General features: G+C 47.6%; 1 protein-coding gene across 1 annotated transcript in view; it reads right to left on the bottom strand.

The window, feature by feature from the left end:
• LOC135205402 (uncharacterized) overlaps window positions 1–1,349 on the bottom strand; it is a 246,113-nt gene extending 244,764 nt beyond the window's left edge. Inside the window, exon 1 of the mRNA XM_064235904.1 lies at window positions 1,217–1,349. The gene's annotated coding sequence lies outside the window, so the exon portion shown is untranslated. The remainder of the gene's footprint in view (window positions 1–1,216) is intronic.
• Between the last annotated feature and the right edge of the window lie 4,347 nt (window positions 1,350–5,696).

Below are 5,696 nucleotides of genomic sequence, written 5' to 3' on the forward strand. Positions count from 1 at the left end.
TTATGGGTATGCTCTACCCAAAATTTATTAAGTCAGGTGTAATTTGGAAAACTTGAAGCGTACGCTCCTGTATGATTGATATAAATTACTTTCTTGCAATGTTAGACATTCTCTTCGCTAAATGCGGGTATGACTTTTCCCAGAACGAGTTATCTATATCTCTCTATAAAGGCCGCTTCCAGATTCCATTCTTTAATAGCTTCGAGACTCTCTGATTATATCGCTAACACCCTGTGCGTCTGTCATGGTAGTAGTAGTAGTAGTAGTAGTATATAGTAGTAGTAGTAGTAGTAGTGTCATAAGCTTTTATTTTAACTGTTGAGAAAAGACTTTGGCTACTTCCTTTGAATCGACGAAAGTTGCCAGGTCTGGGTTTTGTAACCTCTGTGCGCCCTGCATGGTTTTGTAACATTGATTTCCAAATTCATTTTCGACCGTGCCAAGAAAGAAGTGGTTTGTGTTATGCAAGCGAAAAGGGTTAATTCAATGCTTGGCCGTTCTGTCCTCATTATGATATGAGTTGCAACTTTTGAATCTCCTAGAATCAAGGGTTAAGAAAACTGCGAGTTGTAATGACAGGGGGCTCTGCTCCCAGGGGTGGGTGCCACCTCTCCTGTGGCTTCTTCGGGGGTATTTTAAATCACTTTTGTCTTCCGTGGCTAATGACTGGGTCTTGGAAAGTATTGCTTATAATCTATCACATTGGGCTGGCATCAGCAAAAAATTACAATAATGACGTCAAAAATCGTTTAGTCTTCTGTTTTGACATGGTAGTCCAACACTTGATCTGAAGAGCTTCAGAACCATATCGTTTACCAAGTTTGAAAATGCAGATGTTACTGATATTGACTTTATCATGTAGTATATGAAGTCAAAGCAATTAATAAATGCCCAGTGCTCGAAAAGACATTTAGCTTTTCGACGTTGAATCTATTTCCAATGCATCTTACAGCACCTCTGCTACGTCATCACTACTGAAGAGCGGAAGGCCCGTGAGACAAGGGCCTTCTTCAATGATGCACTTGCAAGCGCGCGTGCATCTATTTGTCTTAATTCGCAGAGGACGCAAGCAAGCGTGCATGGGAACAATACATCATGCACGAGCAAGCCGGGCCAGTGATTAATCTGAGGTTAAGTGGAACGTGTGAAAGGGAGTGAGTGAGTGAATGAGTGATTGAGTGAAGAAGAAGAAGAAGAAGAAGTCGTCAGCACTTACTGTGTGGATCGTTGAGGTCGTCTGTAGACCTGACGGTTCCGTCGGTGAGTAGTTTTATAACCCTTCGGGAGTTCTCGTTGTAGAGCTGATGCCGGTACTTGTGATGATGGCGAAAATTCCTCGTGATGTTGGTGGGCGTACTTCGCGTGTTCCGCACCAGGTCGAGGGGCGTGACCTCGGGGGGCGCCGCGGTTGGACCTACTACTATTGGTGGTCCTGGTCCACCTCGTCCTCCCTCTCCTTCTCCTCCTCCTCCTCCTCCTTCTGCTCCTACTCCAGCTGCTATTTCTTCTTCTCCTCCTCCTCCTCCTTCTGCTACTCCGGCTGGAGCGTTCCCCCCTCCCAACCCCACTATCACTTCTCCCTCCTCCTCCTCCTTCCTCCTCCTCGTCCTCCCCCTCACCCCCACTATTCCTGACTTGGTCACCGTGGCCGGTCCCTCCTCCTCCTCCTCCTCCTCCTCCTCGTCCCCCTCTACCTCGTCCACTGTGTCTTAAAGACGACGTTTCCGCGGGGGGCGAGCCCGTCTCTCCCGCGGCTTCGAGTATCAGCGGAGGGGGCCGCCGGCGGCGACCTCGCCCGACCCACGTCCCCGCCGCCGCCGCCGCCGCTGCCGCTCCGGAAGGATATTGGTAAGTGGAGTAATACAGAGAACTAGGTTCCGGAGTGGTGCTAGTCAGGGGCGGCAGGGCGCGGGCGCCTCGCTGCGGCAGGAGGAGGCGGCGGTGAGAAGAAGAGGAGGACTCCTCCTCCTCGCCCTTCTTGTCGTCGTCGTGGTCGTCGTAGCCGCGCCAGGGCCTGCCGAGGGTCGTCTCCGGGACGGTGGCGGGGGGGCGGGTGAGGGCGAGGGTGGCCGGCAGGGCTACGAGAGGAGCTGCGGCAGCCTTCGTGGTCGTCGTGGTCGTCGTCAGCAGCAGCAGCAGAAGGATGATGATGATTCCGAGGAGGCAGCAGCCGCGGCGACCCAGCCACCACCCAGGGCACATGTCCGCGTTACTAGCTGCCAAGGCTCCCGGGCGCATAAGCACCACGCCGCCACATGCCCTCTTCAGAAGAGGATCCCTTCTTCCTTCTTCTCCTCCTCCTCCTCCTCCTCCTCCTCCGCCTCCTCCTCCTCCTCCTCTCCTCCTTCTTCTTCGTCTTCTTCTTCTCCTCCTCCTCCTCCTTCCGCACCACTGCTACAACAACAAGAACAAGAACAAAAAGAACAACAATAATAATAATGATAAAACTAGTAACACTTTTGACAACACTGAACCGGGGAAGATTATCATCATCGTCCTCATCACACAACCACAACTTGATCATCGTCATCATCCTCTCTCCCTCTCTCTCTCTCTCTCTCTCCTCTCTCTCTCTCCTGCTCCTACTACTCCTCTCCCTCCTCCTCCTTCTCTCGCCGATTGGGGCCACAGGCAGACAACACAGCCACACTGTCACACACCACTTCTGCGGCGCCTGGTGTGGACGCATACGCTACACACGCACTACTGACCCCCGGTCCGCCCACCACCTCCACAGGCACCACAGCTGCCCCGACGACGATGACCCTCCTACCCACTACCCGCGGACCAATCGCGGCCGATCGCATGCCCGAGGGGGCGTGGTCCCACTTCCACGGTCACGCCCACCGATATGTCGCAGCGATCTCGACCCCCTAGTAGTATACCACTGGACCTTCCTCCCTGTGCCTCTTGTCTCTGTCTGTGTATGTGTGTCTCTCTCTGTGTGTTTCTCTGTCTCTGTCTCTGTCTCGCTCAACTTCGGACACCTGCAGCAGAGCACTTTCTTCGGAGCAGGTCGTCGAGAGTCGCCGACGGCATCTGGAAGAGGTCGTTCGTTTCGGCGGCGCGGTCCTGCGACATAGCGATCGTCAGACGGGGCAGCAGAAGCACGTGGTGTGAATGTCTAGATACAAGTCTCCCTCGCTCACTGGCTCGTCCGGGGGCTTCGGCGCACACGCACGTACACACACAGAGACGTACATACCCACTACCCACACACACACACAGACGTACACAGACACACACACACACACACGCTCACATGCCTTGTGAATGAAGGTGACAAGAAGAAAGTATATTTTGTGTGTATGTCTGTCTCGTAGGTCTTTTCTTGATTTGATCAGTGTCATCATTAATGGTGCAGTGACCCTATGGCAAAGTATTATTATTATTATTAATTTTATTAAGTTTATCACTGTATCGGAGTTTACGAAGCAGAATGGCTTTTTATGTTTATTTTATTTTATTTATTTCTTTGTAAAATGGGATGCACCCTCTCATCCCCGTCCACCCCCCCAACCCCCCCCCCCTCTCTCTCTCTCTCTCTCTCTCTCTCGTTATTTGATGAAAAAAAAATAAGGAAAATAAAGGCATTTTTAGAAATAATTTCTTTGCTTCCTTATGTTTGGATATTATATATATATATATATATATATATATATATATATATATATATACATATGTGTGTGTGTGTGTGTGTGTGTGTGTGTGTGTGTGTATGTATGTATAACAAAAGTCAATGGTAGGAACATGGGATAGTGTCCCAATACATTGACACATACATGTAGTAAACGCTCGTCTCAAAGACAGTAATTATGTATTAGTCATGTATTCAAGTAATTATATATTCAATTTGTATTCAAGGAGACGTTCTACACGTGAAAATGGTAAAGTAATGACCAAAAATAGGTCCCATTGCTTGTCTCAAAATTTCATAATCCGCCCATCCGCAGTCAGTGCTTCGAAAGATCAAGTGAGAAGATATTCATGGCCGTAGCACTGAAATCAATACGAAAATAAGTTATTAACGCCTTAATTACTTATTTTTAACATATGATTGATTTCACTTTTAACATTTTTGATATACGGAATCATCTTCGATTGCAGGGCCGGGCATGGGTTGGAAGACGGCAATTTTGACAGTATAATGTTACAGCATTTCAAATGCTCATGATATTGGGTGCTGGTCAGAACACCGATCGTATCAAAATCATTCGAAATTGTTCATACACTTTTTCTTACTTATCCTCCGCCTGTATAGAATTCATGATTGAATGAGGAACTCTCTCTCTCTCTCTCTCTCTCTCTCTCTCTCTCTCTCTCTCTCTCTAGTGTAGTAGTCTATTTGACACGACGGTTCATGCAAACAAGCATCAGTCGATTGGTATACTGGTCTCCTACAAAACCACGAGGACAAGTGAGCTAACGATGTCTCCTCTTAGGATGGACTAATAAGTCTTTGAGACATCCTAATCCTTGTAACTCTCATTTACGAGATTTGGGAAAATCCGTCTGTTCATTCGGTCTCGGTCTTCTCATATACGCGTCTCTTTGTCTCTCTGATTTGTTTGTTTCAGACCCGATTTGAAGACGAACCGTAGCCATCGTAGAACTCGACTCCTGTCAAGGCATTTATTTTTGGAGGGTCAGTGTTGGCTATAATAGATTCACATCAGCCGTGCATTGCATGTCTAGGCCCTTCCCTTACGACGCTCCTGATTGGCTTTTGATAAGCCAATCACAGGGCTGGAAACTCTCCTCAGTCTCTCTCGAGAGTTCACATAGGCAGGATGTATATTCCATCTCCTGAGGGATACGTCTTGAAAGTATCCCTCAGGAGACATGGAACATACATCCTCCCTATATGAACTCTCGAGACAGACTGAGGAGAGTTTCCAGCCCTGTCATTGGCTTGTCGACAGCCAATCAGGAGCGTCGTAGGTGACTGGCCTTGACATCAAATGCACGGCTGATGTGAATCTACTATAGTATCAGGAAAAAAAAACTCCATTAGTTAATATAACTCAGTCACATCTTCGGGTATAGTTTTAGTATTTATATATGTTATTCATAATAACCATTCGTACTTCCATCGTCCGTGCTGTGGTATTTTGACCTACGGCCTGTCCTATAGCGTTGCCAGACGTGCGGTCATAGCTAACTTTAACCTTCAATGAAATCAAAAACTACTGAGGAGGCTAGAGGGCTGCAAATTGATATGTGTGATGATTGGAGGGTGGATGATCAACATACCAATTTGCAGCCCTCTAGCCTCAGTAGTTTCTAAGATCTGAGGGCGGACAAACAGCCATCTCTACAGTTTTCTTTTACAGTAAACCTGATAATGAGATACGGATCTTGTTGCCATCAAAAAACGTCGTTTCCAGGAACACTGGAAATAACCCACCCTCTTGTTCCTCGTACAGATAGTTTTTTTTTTTTCTGGAGCAATTGCTTTTGGTGAAAGGGAGATTTCTTCTCTGTCCACCCTCAGATCTTAAGAATTACTGAGGCTAGAGGGCTGCAAATTGCTACGTCGATCATCCACCCTCTAATCATCAAAGATACCAAATTGCAGCCCTCTAGCCTCAGTAGTTTTTTTCTATTTTATTGAAGGTTAAAGTTAGCCCATAATCGTGCGTCTGGCAACACTGTAGATCAAGCCTTCACCGGGCCGTAGCTGTAAGTTTCATGGG

Source organism: Macrobrachium nipponense, chromosome 24, assembly GCF_015104395.2.
Source record: "Macrobrachium nipponense isolate FS-2020 chromosome 24, ASM1510439v2, whole genome shotgun sequence".
NCBI classification, from domain to species: domain Eukaryota; kingdom Metazoa; phylum Arthropoda; class Malacostraca; order Decapoda; family Palaemonidae; genus Macrobrachium; species Macrobrachium nipponense.